This window comes from Thalassophryne amazonica, chromosome 9 (genome assembly GCF_902500255.1).
Source record: "Thalassophryne amazonica chromosome 9, fThaAma1.1, whole genome shotgun sequence".
NCBI classification, from domain to species: Eukaryota; Metazoa; Chordata; class Actinopteri; order Batrachoidiformes; family Batrachoididae; genus Thalassophryne; species Thalassophryne amazonica.
This window is the reverse complement of record NC_047111.1, coordinates 87656042-87673416: the sequence shown is the minus strand read 5'-3', so window position 1 is coordinate 87673416 and position 17375 is coordinate 87656042. Positions and strand designations below refer to the sequence as shown.

The 17375-nt window shown below is 42.9% G+C and overlaps 1 protein-coding gene across 1 annotated transcript in view; it reads left to right on the top strand.

The window, feature by feature from the left end:
* myo1ca (myosin Ic, paralog a) overlaps window positions 1-17375 on the top strand; it is a 61737-nt gene that overhangs the window by 5855 nt on the left and 38507 nt on the right. The window lies entirely within an intron of this gene.

Below are 17375 nucleotides of genomic sequence, written 5' to 3'. Positions count from 1 at the left end.
GCTCAGTGTGCCGCTCTTGTTGGCGCGACAACACACAGAATGCGTCTCTTCCCAGATAGATCTCTTTCAGTGCAGTTTCTTGTTCTGACTATAACACAAAGTTAACACCCAAGTCTTTCAACGCCAACTGTAAATGGTTATCAAAACATTACAGTCGTATATTTCTGAACTCTTCCACATCAAACTCCATCGTGTCAATGTTTACAATGTGCTTGAGCAATAAGAGGTGAAGTTGCTCATAAACTTTAAGTTTCTTAAATATTTATTACGGCCACTCTTAAAACTTTAGTTATCTTTATAATTTTATTATGACAAATTTTAGAATTAATTAGATATACTCATTATCTCACAATTATCTGGGAATTATTTTTTTGCGCAGGAATTCACCAAGCACGTCGGCTGCGGGCGCGTATTAACACAGAATACTCAGAAACTGGAGAGTTGTTCGGACATAACGAGAGCATCCACTTTTAGCTTGCCATAAGCTAAGCTCGTGGCACTCGTGAGAGTGTGTGTTCACATTTGTAGCAATTATCAGTAGCTTGAAGGTGTTAGGTTGAGTTAATCTATGATTAGTGAGGAAATAAGCAGGTGGTAATTTTTAATGGCCACGCCAAAGCAAAACTGTCATGAGAGCCACTGGCCAGCCCCCAAAATATGATTTATTAAATACCTAAACCAAGGTTAGCATGTTAGCTTAGTTTGTTGGTGTCTGGGTTTCTTTCGTCCTGGACAGGTCATACCATCTCCCCCATGCTCCACCTCTTTACCCGTATATGGTCTGCAGACCCAAACACACACGCACACACACAGAAGGACAGAGAGACACATGTTAGGCACTTTATATATAGGATTAGTTAGAAATTGCGTTTATAGGTTGCGTAAAGTCAAAAATGTCAGTTGCCTTGAATTTTTCTGTTTTCTCAAAAAAAAAAAAAAAATAGCAGCGTATTGAAATATGTGAAGTGACTAGGAGAGCACTCAGAATATTACATGTATGTCATGGCCAGTCATTGTAACTTCCGCCATTTGTCAGAAGATAACAGTCACAATTTTCTCCACCTCACTCTCATCAGATTTCTGTGATGTCATCAGGTAAGAATGTTCATGCAGTCTTGCAAGGTTAAATAAGAGAGTAGCATGGAGGACCAGTTGTTAGCACTCATGCCTCACAGCAAGAAGGGCTAGGTGCCAATTTCACCTATGCCCAGTTCATTTCTGTGTGTAGTTTGCTTGTTTTCCAATGTCTGTGTGGGTTTCTTCCAAGTGGTGAGCTTCAACGATGTGAAATGAGGCACAACAGGAAGAAGAATAAGTTGCAGTTCCTTGACTGACTACTTGAGGCTGGGTCCAGAAAAGAGCAGATTCCCAAAAATGCCCATGTTAAATTGTCTAACTTCAGAGCAGAAATACACGTTTGCAGCCTCGTACAAAAAAAAAACAAAAAAAAACAGTTTTGTTCTCTACAGCAAGTTTCTACATCCATGACAACTGTATTGGGGGGGGGGGGAGGGTTATGTTTTATAAATCCTTAGTTCATGACATTTTAAGAATTAAAAATCTATTCAACTTCCTGACCGAAAGATTCCCTCACTAAAACATTTCATTAAAATCAGTCCAGTAATTTTTGTCATATAGAAACAAACAGAGGTGGTCCCTAACCTCTCAGGTGGTGGAGGTGAATATGTTAAACACTGAATTTGGGCATTTGGGTACTCAGGTGAAGAGAGGGGTTGAGCTGTCAATCACCTGGTTATGGGCAGGGTAAGCCATGGAAATGACCTGGAAAACCTAAACAAGTTGTGAGGCTTCTCTGAGAACATTTAGTGAAAAAACCTACCCAGACAACATTTATGTAACTCAAACCTCTGAAAGAACCTCTCTTGCTTTTCAATGGAGGTTGGGGACGTGGACTCAGAGTCCATGTTCAAGGCCTGCATCATTGAAGCAGCTGCTCTGAGTTGAAGCCAGATGTGTGTTAGTGCCTGTTGTGCTGGCATTCCAAGGACCCACTGGTTGATACTTGCGGTGAGGGAAGAAATCAAAATGATTGACCTATTGGGTCCAATCCAACAGAAGGGTGTCAGAACCCACAGTGCCGCGACAGGTTCAGGGCTGTTTTGGTGGCGGGAGTGGTACATACACAGTATTAGGCAGGTGGTCACAGTGTTATGGCTGATTGGCGTATATGTCTCTCTATCTCTATACCCATATCTCTATATCTCATCACTCTACAGTCAGTGTATCTCTCTCTCTCTCTCTCTCTCTCTCTCTCTCTCTCTCTCTCTCTCTCTCTCTCTCTCTCTCTCTCTCTCTCTCTATATATATATATATATATACACAGTAGTGTTCAGAATAATAGTAGTGCTATGTGACTAAAAAGATTAATCCAGGTTTTGAGTATATTTCTTATTGTTACCTGGGAAACAAGGTACCAGTAGATTCAGTAGATTCTCACAAATCCAACAAGACCAAGCGTTCATGATATGCACACTCTTAAGGCTATGAAATTGGGCTATTAGTAAAAAAAGTAGAAAAGTGGGTGTTCACAATAATAGTAGCATCTGCTGTTGACGCTATAAACTCAAAACTATTATGTTCAAACTGCTTTTTTAGCAATCCTGTGAATCACTACACTAGTATTTAGTTGTATAACTGAATATAACTGAATAAAACTGTATATAAATGATTTCTTCACATCTGTGAGGCATTAATTTTGTTGGTTTGGAACCAAGATTTTGCTCGTTTACTAGTGTGCTTGGGGTCATTGTCTTGTTGAAACACCCATTTCAAGGGCATGTCCTCTTCAGCATAAGGCAACATGACCTCTTCAAGTATTTTCACATATCCAAACTGATCCATGACACCTGGTATGCGATATATAGGCCTAACACCATAGTAGCAGAAACATGCCCATATCATGATGCTTGCACCACCATGCTTCACTGTCTTCACTGTGAACTGTGGCTTGAATTCAGAGTTTGGGGGTCATCTCACAAACTGTCTGCAGCCCTTGGACCCAACAAAAAAAAACAATTTTACTCATCAGTCCACAAAATATCCCTCCATTTCTCTTTAGGCCAGTTAATGTGTTCTTTGGCAAATTGTAACCTCTTCTGCACATGTCTTTTATTTAATAGAGGAACTTTGCGGGGGATTCTTGCAAATAAATTAGCTTCACACAGGCGCCTTCTAACTGTCACAGCACTTACAGGTAACTCCAGACTGTCTTTGATCATCCTGGAGCTGATCCATGGGTGAGCCTTTACCATTCTGGTTATTCTTCTATCCATTTTGATGGTTGTTTGCCATTTTCTTCCATGCATCTCTGGTTTTTTTGTCCATTTTAAAGCATTGGAGATCATTGTAGATGAACAGTCTATAATCTTTTGCACCTGCGTATAAGATTTCCCCTCTCCAATCAACTTTTTAATCAAACTACGCTGTTCTTCTGAACAATGTCTTGAATGTCTTATTTTCCTCAGGCTTTCAAAGAGAAAAGCATGTTCAACAGGTGCTGGCTTCATCCTTAAATAGGGGACACCTGATTCACTCCTGTTTGTTCCACAAAATTGACGAACTCACTGACTGAATGCCACACTACTATTATTGTGAACACCCACTTTTCTGCTTTTTTACTAATAGCCCAATTTCATAGTGTTAAGAGTGTGCATATCATGAATGCTTCGTCTTGTTGGAGTTGTGAGAATCTACTGACTCTACTGGTACCTTGTTTCCCATGTAACAATAAGAAATATACTCAAAACCTGGATTAATCTTTTTAGTCACATAGCACCACTGTTATTCTGTGTGTATATATATATATATATATATATATATATATATATATATATATATATATATATATATATATATCATCCAATCCATGTATCCAGTGCTCCTAGGCTCTCTTCTAGTGCCTCGGAGCATTCCTCCTTGTTTTAATAATGTCTTTTTCTGTTGAGTCTGTTTACTGCATCCTAAAATATATATTTGATTGACTTTCTTGACCTCTCTCGTTTGCGTTTGTCTCGATGGATCTGTTATGAGCAGAAGTGCAGACTTCTTGTTAGGAAAGGAAACTACAACTCCGTATATTAAAACCCGAACACCTGCTGACACACAACCTAAAAATATTTAGCGGATCCACCAAATGCCTGCCCAAAATCTGACCTTGACATTCCTTAGTGGTATCCTTTGGAAAATCTGACTGTGTTCAGTAATTGCTGTCTGTAGGAAGCCCGCCTGCAGGAGCTGAAGAACAATATGGCACGTTGAAGCCGAGCAGAGGGGCTGCCCTGGAAGTGTCCGCTGACTTTCCTTTGCTCTCACTTCTTGGCTATCTTCCACTGTTGTCCTGATGTTGTTTTAAGGAATTTCCAGCATGTAGTGTTCAGAGATAATGACCCTTTACTGACATGAACCGGCCAAATGAGACCACTGAGAGGCTTGTGCATTCAAGACAAACAGAAGACCTGTGGAAGTCTCCCCTCTTTGTTCCACTTTCTGCTTGCATCCCCAATCAGAGTAGCACAAACCGGGTTTCTTATCTATACGTGCTGTTGAAACACAATAAATGTGTTGGGGTGTTCATTATCAGAAAGCTGATAAACAGAAGCTGTTTCGGACCCAAGGACCCCGCCGACACCCCCCAGGTGGCCGCAACAACCGAGTCTGTGAAAGAAGGAACCATTATGTGAGTCCACACTCTACACACAGAACACTTAAAGGTGTACAAACAGCAAACACTTCCTGGCTTGATTGCTGATCAGCTTCCAACCTGCAGGCATGGAACATCCAGTTCACAAAACTCCACCGCAGTGGAAGCTGATACATGACTAACAAACAGCTCAATACAATAAGGTGTGAGGGACACCACATTTACTGACTGTATAACTGTTAGTCACAAAATCTAACGTACCTCAGGAAGTGTGCTGACGAGCGTGAGACCTCACCCCCTCCTCTTTCACAGACTGTGCATCAAACCTGGATGTTTCTCAGCATCCGCTGCTGATGAGATGGCTCCCGAGACGACGATCTCACCCGTCTGGTCACAAGGTCGAGTCTCTGGCAAATACACACTGTGCACTCCAGTCTTAAATGCCAACATGCTCCAATCCATCCAGATGCACCTCAGCTGTGAGTCCTGACGAGTCGCAGGTGATCAGGGTGAGGTCCTGACAGCCTCAGCAACACAGCCACTCAGTCCCAAATGCACGCCACCTGGGAGGAAAACAAACAGACAAACAAACCGGCAGCCAGGCCCCCCCCAGCCATATAACAGCAACCCCAATTCCAGTGAAGTTGGGACATTGTGTAAAATGTAAATCAAAACAGAATACAATGATTTGCAAATCCTCTTCAACCTATATTCAATTGAATACACCACAAAGACAAGATATTTAATGCTCAAACTGATAAATATTGTTTTTGTGCAAATATTTGCTCATTTTGAAATGGATGCCTGCAACATGTTTCAAAAAAAGCTGGGACAGTGGTATGTTTCCCACTGTGTTACATCACCTTTCCTTAAGCAATTGGGAACTAAGGACACTAATTGTTGAAGCTTTGTAGCTGGAATTCTTTCCCATTTTTGCTTGATGTACGACTTCAGTTGTTCAACAGTCCGGGGTCTCAGTTGTCGTATTTTGTGCTTCATACATTTTCAATGGGCGACAGGTCTGGACTGCCGGCAGGCCAGTCTAGTACCCGCACTCTTTTACTATGAAGCCACACTGTTGTAACACGTGCAGAATGTGGCTTGGCATTGTCTTGCTGAAATAAGCAGGGACGTCCCTGAAAAAGATGTTGCTTGGATGGCAGCATGTGTTGCTCCAAAACCTGGATGTACCTTTCAGAATTGATGGTGCCATCACAGCTGTGTAAGTTGCCCATGTTACGGGCACTAATACACCCCCACAGATGCTGGCTTTGGAACTTTGCGCTGGTAACAATCTGGATGGTCTTTTTCCTCTTTTGGCCGGAGGACACAATGTCCATGATTTCCAATAACAATTTGAAATGTGGACTCATCAGACCACAGCACACTTTTCCACTTTGCATCTGTCCATTTCAAATGATCTCGGGTCCATTGAAGGCGGCTGCGTTTCTGGATGTTGTTGATTTATGGCTTTCATTTTACATGGTAGAGATTTAACTTGCACTTGTAGATGTAGCGACAAACTATGTTAACTGACAATGGTTTCCTGAAGTGTCCCTGAGCCCACGTGGTAAGATCCTTTACACAATGATGTCGGTTTTTAATGCAGTGCCGCCTGAGGGATCGAAGGTCACGGGCATTCAGTGTTGGTTTTTGGCCTTGCCACTTAAATGTAGAAAGTTCTCCAAATTCTCTAATTCTTCTGATTATATTATGGGCTGTAGATGATGGAATCCCTAAATTCCTTGAAATTGAACGTTGAGAAACATTGTTCATAAACTGCTGGACTATTTTTCCACGCAGTTGTTCACAGAGTGGTGATCCCCACCCCATCTTTGCTTGTGAACGGCTGAGCCTTTTGGGGATGCTCCTTTTATACCCAATCATGACACTCACCTCTTTCCAATGAACCTGTTCACCTGTGAAATGTTCCAAACAGGTGTTATTTGAGCATTTATCAACTTTGCCAGTCTTTTGTTGCACCTGTCCCAGTTTTTATGAAATGCATTGCAGGCATCCATTTCAAAATGAGCAAATATTTGCACTCACAATGGGGTTGACATGTACACATGAACTTTTATAGTGGCGCTGGATAAATGCTGTCTGGAGATTCTGGGTTATGTCAACTGTACATGCAGCCTAAATCCACAATCTCAATCTCACAAAACAACTGACCCCATCCTGTCTGTTTATCATTGGGATTCCTTAAATGTCTTCCTTGTTTAATCTTGGCAAAGGCGGGGAGAACAGCGATTGCTCTGTGTGTCTTCTGGCTAGGCAAAAAGAAGAATGTTGTTTTGGAGATGTAGTCAACAAGACTTAGAGAGCTAAGCCGCGCCATGAGCAGCTGCGTCCTGACGTGCGAATCCGTCCGCACGTCTTTCATTACAAAATCTCCTTTCAGCCTGTCGATGGCCGCTCGGGGCGCAGCGTGCCCTCCGGCGCTGTGGGCCGTCCTTAAAGCGGCAGTAACAATCCTTAATCTCTCTGAAGCCCATAAAATTTTCACCGAAAGCCAACCGAATCTTCGAAATGGTTTCCAGCTGGTTGTCTGGCAGAGTTTCTGAAAAAATTTTAATGCAACAAAACGGCAGTCCTTCAGACATTCTTCTGACAATGAAAAACGACGAGAGGGGTGGATCAGTGCTCACACAAAGCCTGCCCACAGGCGAATGATGCAACCGACAGGCGTGAAAAAACTCACGCATGCACACGAAGGTTCAAGCTTGGTTGATGCAATCACACGTGATTCAATCCATATGGTTTTTGAAAAAAAATAAAAAGGTCCGATACTTTTCTCACAGACCTCGTATATAGTCAATCATATTCAGTTCACTTTAAAAAGCATCAACCAGATTCAGCACCCTGCGGTCTTCATCAGGCAGAGGTGTCATATTCAGAAAGTAACCCCCCCCCCATGTGTTGCTTCTACCTGTGCACCTAAAACAAGTGATCTTAATAATTAGCTCATCCACTTGCCTGAAGTTCTGAACTAATTACAGTCAGCTGGTTTATTGGGAAGATGGAACAAATTGTGGCTGGATTTTTACTTTCTGAAGCTGGATTTGACACCTCTGTCATCAGGTCAGTGCCACACAGTATATTTTTGCAAAGTAAAATTGACTCCACAATCAGTACATACAGTTGTATGTAAAAGCTTGGGGAACCCTGATGATTTCCATGATTTTCCTGTATAAATCATTGGTTGTTTGGATCAGAAATTTCAGTTAAATATATCATATAGCAGACAAACATAGTGACATCTGAGAAGTGAAATGACGTTTATAGGATTTACAGAAAGTGTGCAATAATTCTATAAACAAAATTAGGCAGGTGCATAAATTTGGGCACCCCAACAGAAAAAATACATCAATATTTAGTAGATCCTCCTTTTGCAGAAATAACAGCCTAGAAACACTTCCTATATCTTCCAGTGAGAGTCTGGATTTTGGTTGAAGGTATTTTGGCCCATTCTTATTTACAAAACATCTGCAGTTCAGTCAGGTTTGTTGGTTTTCGAACATGGACAGCCCACTTTAAATCACACTACAGATTTTCCATGTGAATGTGAATCCATGTGACCCTCAACTTTAACAAGATTCCCAGTACCTGCACTGGCCACACAGCCCCGCAGCATGATGGAACCACCTCCAAATTTTACTGTAAGTAGCAAGTGGAACGTTGTGTTTTTTTTTCAGCCATGCATACTACCCCTTGTTATGTCCAAATAACTAAATTTTGGTTTCATCAGTCCACAGCACCTTATTCCAAAATGAAGCTGGCTTGTCCAAATGTGCTTTAGCATACCTCAAGCGACTCTGTTTGTGGCATACAGCATCTCCTTGTATAAAGTGTGCTGTATAGTTGAACAATGCACAGAGACACTATCTGCAGCAAGATCATGTTGTAGGTCTTTGGAGCAGGTCTGTGGGTTGACTACGACTGTTCTCACCATCATTCGCTTCAGCTTATCTGAGATTTTTCTTGGCCTGCCACTTCGGGCTTTAACTAGTACTGTGCCTGTGGTCTTCCATTTCCTCAATATGTTCCTCACAGTGGAAACTGACAGCTGAAATCTTTGAGATAGCTTTTTGTATCCTTCCCCTAAACCATGATGTTGAACAATCTTTGTTTTCATGTCATTTGAGAGTTGTTTCGAGGCTCACATGTTGCCACTCATTAGAAGAGATGCAAAGGAGGGAAACATTTGCAATTGGCCACCTTAAATACCCTTTCTCATGATTAGATTCACCTGTGTAAGGAGGTCAAGGGTCAGTGAGCTTACCAAACCAATTTTGTGTTCCAATAATTAGTGCTAAATGTATTCAAATCAATAAAATGACAAGGGTGCCCACATTTATGCATTTGCCCAGTTATGTTTAAATAGTTATTGCACACTTTCTGTAAATACTAGAAACTTCATTTCACTTCTCAAATATCAGTGTGCTCGTCTGTTATATGATATATTTAACTGAAATTTCTGATCGAGACAACCAATGATTTATAAAGGAAAATCATGAAAATTATCAGGGGTGCCCAAACCTTTGCATACAACTGTACTATATGATTCTATTCCATGCAGTGTTTAAGTAACTGTGTCATAGTATTAAATCAGCTCAACAGTGTTAAATCAGCTCAAAGATAGTGTTAAATCAAGTTGGTCATCTCTAACAGTCCATTTATAGTATGATAGAGTTGATTTAACACTATGCTAGAGCTGAATTCACACTGTTGGGAGTTGGACTATGTGTACTCACTACAGAATCTGTTTTACTCTGCAAAATTTACTTGTACTGATCACACTGGTTGGTTGTATTTCCCCTGAGTTATGTGGGTAGGTTTTTTTTATCGATTTTTTTATATTTATATTTTTTTATATTTTTATTTTTTATTATATTTTTTCATTATTTTTATTGTAATTTTGCATTTTCATAAAACAAACAAATATGTCAACAGACACCAAACAAACCAGATAAATGAAATATTACAGCTCTTAATAATAAAAATTAAAATACAGGATTTGGTGGTGGGTTGTATTTGCACTGTGAATAACACATATTTATAAACAAGATTTACTTGCATTAGAGTCCTTTTAAAAAGATGTGGGAGAGGTCCGGTCCTATGTAGTCCAAATACGGTTGCCACACTCTGTAGAACTGGTCTACATTACTGTGGATGATGCTGATAAGATATTCAAGGGGAATCATCTCAGAAATTATCTTGCGCCAACCACTTACAGTAGGGACTTTGTCACTGATCCACTGCAGAAGAATGTTTTTCCTGGCTGCAAAGGTTAGAATGTTGACAGCTTTTGACAGCTGATGTTTTCAAACATTTGTGTGGAAGTCCCAGGATCAGGGAGGCAGCATCCATTTCAGTGTTAATATGAATAATTTTCCTTATTTCACAGAGAATTTCAGACCAGTATGAGGTCTCTTAGATAATAAACCGACCCTTTTATTTATTTTTTTAACTATATGGATTTGAATGACATGCGATTACACCAATCATGCTTGAACCCTCGTGCGCATGCGTGAGTTTTTTCACGCGTGTCGGTGACGTCATTTCCCTGTGGGCAGGCCTTGAGTGAGATGTGGTCCCGCCCTCTCGGCTGAATCCTTTGTTTCACACGCTGCTCGAGACGGCGCGCGTTGCTTTATCAAAAATTTTTCTGGACCTGTGAGGAATATCCGAGTGGACACTATTCGAGAAATTAAGCTGGTTTTCTGTGAAAAGTTTAACGGCTGATGAGAGATTATGGGGTGTTTCTGTCGGTGTAAGGACTTCCCACGGAGCGGGACGTCCTGCAGCGCTTCCAGGCGCCGTCGTCGGCCTGTTTCGAGCTGAAAACATCCTAATTTAAGGCTTAATTCACCCAGGACATCGTGAGAGAACAGAGAAGATTCAGAAGAGGCCGGCATGAGGAATTTATGCGGACATTCCACTGTTTAAGGACATTTTTTTAATGAAAGATGTACGCGCAAATTCGCCGAGTCATTTCCGTGACGACTCGGCAAATCTGTGTGCGCCGCGACAGGAAAAACACCTCCGTGTTGAAAACCATTTGTAGAATTCAGGCGGCTTTTAATGGCTTTCAACAAGTGAGTAACTGAGAAATTGTTTAACAGCTTGGGCATGTTCCAACTTGCCCGTTAAGATTTCCAACGGAGGTGTTTTTCCTGCCGCGACCCCCCGCGGTCGGGTCCAGCCCGACATGCGACTCTGCCCGCACGTTCTTTCATTACAAAATGACCGTTAACAATGAAATGTCCGATTAAACTCCTCATGCCGACTTCTTCTGAAAGTTCTCTGTTCTCTGACGACTTACTGCGTCAACAGAGCCTGAAATGTGGAAGTTTTCAACTTGAAACGGCGAGACGCTGCCGCCTCGAAGCGCAGATCGCCGTCAGGCGCCGTGGACCGTCCTTAAAGTGACACTACCAGACCAAAATCTCTCATCAGCCGTTAAAGTTTTTACCGAAAACCAGCTGAATTTATTGAATGGTGTCCACTCAGTTGTGCCTTACAGTTTTGAAAACATTTTTATCAAACAAAGCAACAGTCTCTGAGCCATTCCTAAACAATGAAAAAAATCGACGAGCGGGTGGACGACTCCTCACTCAAAGACTGCCCACAGGCGAATGACGTAACCGACAGGCGTGAAAAAACTCTCGCATGCCCACGAGGGTTCAAGCATGTCTGATGTAATCACATGTGATTCAAATCCATATGGTTTTTGAAAAAAATAATAAGGTCGGATACTTTTCTAATAGACCTTGTATGTTTGAATTTTATAACATGACCAGAAACAATGGGTTAAGGTTCCCACGTTAGTTTTGCACTTAAGACACAAGGGGGAGAGCGCGTGGTTGAAAAAATGCCTTCGGTGCAGAGAAATATGTAATCTGTGTATAATTTTAAGTTGCATCGCTCTGGCACGTGTACAAATTGAAACCTTTCTTGCATCAGACCAAATTGAATGCCATGTTTCCTCATCTATGTTTACTGCCAATTCCTTCTCCCACACAACTCTCACCCTCTCTGTGTCACAATTGGATAGACCATTGAGTGTACAATAAAATGAGCTCAGAGACACTTTCAAATGTTGTTGAAACAGCATTTTCTCAACAGCAGATGTTTCAGGGTGATCAGTTAGTGATGTACTATGAATAATGTAATGTCTTATTTGCAAAAAGCAAAAAAAAATCAGTTTTGTTCAAATTATAAGTGTTAGTAAGATCTTCAAATGACATGAGTCTATTATTTGAAAAAAGATCCAAGAGTGTTTTGATATTTTTATCAGCCCACTTCCGGAATCCAAAGTCTGAGGAGCCTGAAGGGAAGGCAGGGTTGTTTATAATCGGAGTGAACATGGATGTTATATTTGATCTGCCCTCTTGACGGCGTACAAGCCGCCATGCTTTTAGAGTGTTAATAGTAATAGGATTTGTACAGTAAATTTTGATTTCTTTGAAGTTATTAAAAAATAGTAAGTTACTAAGTCTGCATTGTGATAATGCTGATTCAATATCCATCCAGATTGAATTTTGACCTTTAACCCAGCCATTTACAAATCTTAAGTGGGCACACAATTGATATATTTTTATATTTGGCATATCTAAGCCGCCCTTCGAATTTGGTAAGCATAATGTTGTCATCTTCAACTTGGGTTTACGTTTGTTCCAAATAAAGGAACTGAGCTATCCATTTATATCCTTCAACACTCTTTTAGAGAACAAAACTGGAATCATTTGAATGGGATACAGGAGCTGAGGTAACATTTATTTTGACAAGGGCAATATGGCCTAACCATGAAACTGGGAGTGAATCCCAACGTTCCAGGTCCTGTTTAATTTTGGAAAGTAAAGGCACAAAATTGGAGTTGTAAAGCTGGTCAAGAGATGGTGTGATAGAAATGCCCAAGTACACAATCCCATTGGGAGACCATTTGAGAGGAAAGGGTGGCACTATAGTTGGCATTGCTGAGGGGTATCAAGAGGCATAGCCTCGGATTTGGAGAGACTGACGTTGTAGCCAAAGAAGAGAATAAATGATTGATTAGTTGGATAAGAGCTGGTACTGACATTTCAGGGTCAGTCAAGAGAATCAAGACATCATCTGTGTACAGCGTACGCTTTTTTGTGGTATAAGTGTCCTACGAGGTCTGTCAATAAAGTATAGGTCCTTTTAATTTTTTTCAAAAACTATATGGATTTCATTCATATGTTTTTACGTCAGACATGCTTGAACCCTTGTGCGCATGCGTGAGTTTTTCCACGCCTGTCGGTGACGTCATTTGCCTGTGAGCACTCCTTGTGGGAGGAGTCGTCCAGCCCCTCGTCGGAATTCCTTTGTCTGAGAAGTTGCTGAGAGACTGGCGCTTTGTTTAATCAAAATTTTTTCTAAACCTGTGAGACACATCGAAGTGGACACTGTTCGAAAAATTAAGCTGGTTTTCAGTGAAAATTTTAACGGCTGATGAGAGATTTTGAGGTGATACTGTCGCTTTAAGGACTTCCCACGGTGCGAGATGTCGCGCAGCGCTCTCAGCCGCCGTCGTCAGCCTGTTTCAAGCTGAAAACCTCCACATTTCAGGCTCTAATGATCCAGGACATCGTGAGAGAACAGAGAAGTTTCAGAAGAACCGAACCAGCATCTGACAATGGCCCAGCGCTAAATAACCAGAAAGTGGTTCCAAGAAACAAATTTATTCCCCCTCATGTGCAATAATTCGTGTACAACATAAATAGTCAGCTGTCTTGGCAAGGTGAAGGACGGCGCGCTCTCCAGCGCCCAAATGGATCAAAGCCCGGCACTTCTGGACTCAGATTCACCGCCGAACACCCCCCAGGTGGATACGACAAACTGACTCTGTGAAGGACGGAAAAGGTGAGGTAAGTCAACAGAGCTACAACAAATATCCTTCAGAGGCACACACTATCAGCAACACATTCAGGTCTGAATTTAAGCCTTATGTAAATGAGCAGCTTCTCACAACAGGTGGAGGATCATCAATCCGTACGCCACGGCAGTGAGAAGCAAACTGCACAATTCTCATCAATATTCAAATATTCTGCGTAACAAAACGCCAAATTACTATTAACGATTATTCAGACGATAATCACCTCTGATGTGTGCTGACAGCATGTGTCCCTCACCCGTCCTCCTTCACAGGCACGATGTGTCAAACCCTGGTGCGGTCCTCAGCGTCTCACAACCGAACGTCACAAGGTCGAGTTCCCGGCAATTCTGTTCAAATCACTCATGGCTTAAATGCAGAACGCCATCTCATTATCTAATAATTATCTTATATAAAGTCCACAGCAGACAGCAGGACAGGGCATCACGGCTGGAAGGCCGGCTGGCATCAACAAAAACCCAAAAGAGTCCCAAGTACAACCTAACATACGAGAAAAATACAAAACCACCCAAACCCTCCCCAGGGGACCGTCCCATCCAACTCCGGGAAGAAAAGAAAAACTCCCAAATCCAATAACCCAACATAGCCCCGACAACACAATACAAACACAATTTCACAAAGAAAAATAACAAACAACCCCTCCAGATGACGTGCAGAGCTCAACACCCCCCAGAAGACCTTTACCGCCAGTTCCAGGAGTAATAACCAAAGCCGGAATCCCACAGAGGTCCCCAGGTATACATGGAGCAACAGCGCCCCCCAGAGGACCGTACCATCAACCCCAGGAGGCACCCTCCCCACAACCCAAGAACCCCAGACCCGGCCACACTTGGCTAGTTGGCCCCACAAATCAATTCCCCCCCAGAGGACCGTCCCATCAACCCTGGAGGTGGAACCTGGAAGGAAACATAAAAAACACAAAAATCCAAACCCCCGGCGGACTCCATTAAACCACCCCGTGGGCAAATAAAACAACCGGAAACCCTGTTACCCTCCCCAGCACCCCAAAAAACTCCAGATTATTCCCAGAGCCTATCGTCAGTACAATTCCGGTGAACGGCACAAAACTACCAAGCCGGGGAAGGAAACAGGAAAAACTAACCCAGTCCCATCCCCTAAGCGCAGCGGAAAACCGGAAATACGTCCGGTGCCCCTAAACCGACCATACCACCAGCCTATCGGGAGGGGTGGAACTACCGAAATGGCGAACGGCACAGATCGGCCCACCACTCCGACTGAGGTACGCTCCCGCTGCACTACACCCCGGTAACGCCAATGACGAACGGTCAAAGGCCCACCGGGGCTGGAGTGGAACCGGGTACCAACCAAACCCAAAAAAATGTCCCTGACAACCCCCCCTAGGTGCAGAGGTTTTCTGAGAAATGCTCAGCGTAACCAACCTGCACAACCCAAAAGACAAACGGTCTTAGAGTACGTGAGGTTGGGGTTAGGGAAACGGGGAAATAAAAAACAACAAAACAAAACGACCCAATCCACAAACAAAAATTACCTAAGGTCAAATAATGAAGACATACAATTACCTGAGTCCAGCCGAGCTCCGAACTGCCAGTCGTTCACCCAACCAGAACAGCCTCTAATTCCCTAAACACTGTATAACCCCTACATGAAAACAAAAACAGAACCAAATAACTAAATAACCAAAGGTCTGCCTTTTTTTTTTATATATATATATATTATGCCTGTCCAAAAACACCTGGAGATACGTCATCGTTATCTTTCTTGACGCTTATGTGACCGGGCCAATATGGCTGTTTCAGCTCGTCAGAGCTGCATGGGCTTCAACGTCTCCCGCATAAGGCTCCGGATGACCAATAATTGGTTTGGAAGCCGACTCTCTGGGTGACGGAGTTATCTGCACCGGTATCGATGGTGCCGCAGCTGGAGCAGCAGGAAGCGGAACGGCTTGCGCTGCAAGCTCTGTAACGCGGGCATCTGTTTGTTTAATTCAATTTGCGAGATGCTGTAATTGCTCCCATATCTTCTCCAAGTGTTCTTGAACTCTTTCCGCAAATGGAACCGCTTCTGCCGCTGGGTCCATTTTGTACTGGCCGGGAACTACTGTTATGAGCTGACGCGGGTCAGAGAACCGAACCAGCATCTGACAATGGCCCAGCGCTAAATAACCAGAAAGCGGTTCCAAGAAACAAATTTATTCCCCCTCATGTGCAATAATTCGTGTACAACATAAATAATCAGCTGTCTTGGCAAGGTGAAGGACGGCGCGCTCTCCAGCGCCCAAATGGATCAAAGCCCGGCACTTCTGGACTCAGATTCACCGCCGAACACCCCCCAGGTGGATACGACAAACTGACTCTGTGAAGGACGGAAAAGGTGAGGTAAGTCAACAGAGCTACAACAAATATCCTTCAGAGGCACATACTATCAGCAACACATTCAGGTCTGAATTTAAGCCTTATGTAAATGAGCAGCTTCTCACAACAGGTGGAGGATCATCAATCCGTACGCCACGGCAGTGAGAGCAAACTGCACAATTCTCATCAATATTCAAATATACTGCGTAACAAAACGCCAAATTACTATTAACGATTATTCAGACGATAATCACCTCTGATGTGTGCTGACAGCATGTGTCCCTCACCCGTCCTCCTTCACAGGCACGATGTGTCAAACCCTGGCGCGGTCCTCAGCGTCTCACAACCGAACGTCACAAGGTTGAGTTCCCTGCAATTCTGCTCAAATCACTCATGGCTTAAATGCAGAACGCCATCTCATTATCTGCTTCAGCTGAAAGTCTTTAAGTCTGCACGTGAACATCATCCACAGGTGCTGCAAGTTGTTAGGCCTGCACGTGAACATCCTCCACAGGTGCAGCCAATAGTTCTGATGAGGGTGAAGGACTCTTCCGCCAGCACCTTCTCCACAGAAAAAAACAGTTTGCATACCACCTGGAGAGCAAAGAAAAGAAAACAGCACCAAAATGTCCAGCCAAACCCCCCAACACACAACACACGGAGGTGTTTTTCCTGTGCCGCTTCACCGCGCCGGCTGCGTCCCGACACGCGGACCCGTCCGCACATCTTTCATTAAAAAAATCTCCTTTAACAGTGGAATATCCGGATAAAATGCTGAAACCGACTTCTTCTGAAACTTCTCTGTTCTCTCACGACGTCCTGGATCAATAGAGCCTGAAATGTGGAGGTTTTCAGCTTGAAACAGGCTGACGACGGCACCTTAGAGCGCTGCACGACGTCTCGCACCGTGGGAAGTCCTTAAAGCGACAGTATCACCTCAAAATCTCTCGTCAGCCGTTAAAATTTTCACCGAAAACCAGCTTAAATTTTCGAACAGTGTCCACTTCGATGTGTCTCACAGGTTTAGAAAAAATTTTGATCAAACAAAGCGCCAGTCTCTCAGCAACTTCTCAGACAAAGGAATTCCGACGAGGGGCTGGACGACTCCTCCCACAAGGAGTGCTCACAGGCGAATGACGTCACCGACAGGCGTGGAAAAACTCACGCATGCGCACGAGGGTTCAAGCATGTCTGACGTAAAAACATATGAATGAAATCCATATAGTTTTTGAAAAAAATAAAAAGGACCTATACTTTATTGACAGCCCTCATATTTGTAAACTACTTATTGTGGGTGCTACCCTTATGGCCTCAGCGAGAGGCTCAATGGCCAGCGCAAAAATGAGGGGCGACAGCGGGCAGCTCTGCATCACTCCTCTTTGTGTGGCGAAATATTTGGAGCGAAATCCATTTATCAAAACTACTGTCTGTGGTTTATTACGTATATATAATTTTTACCCAC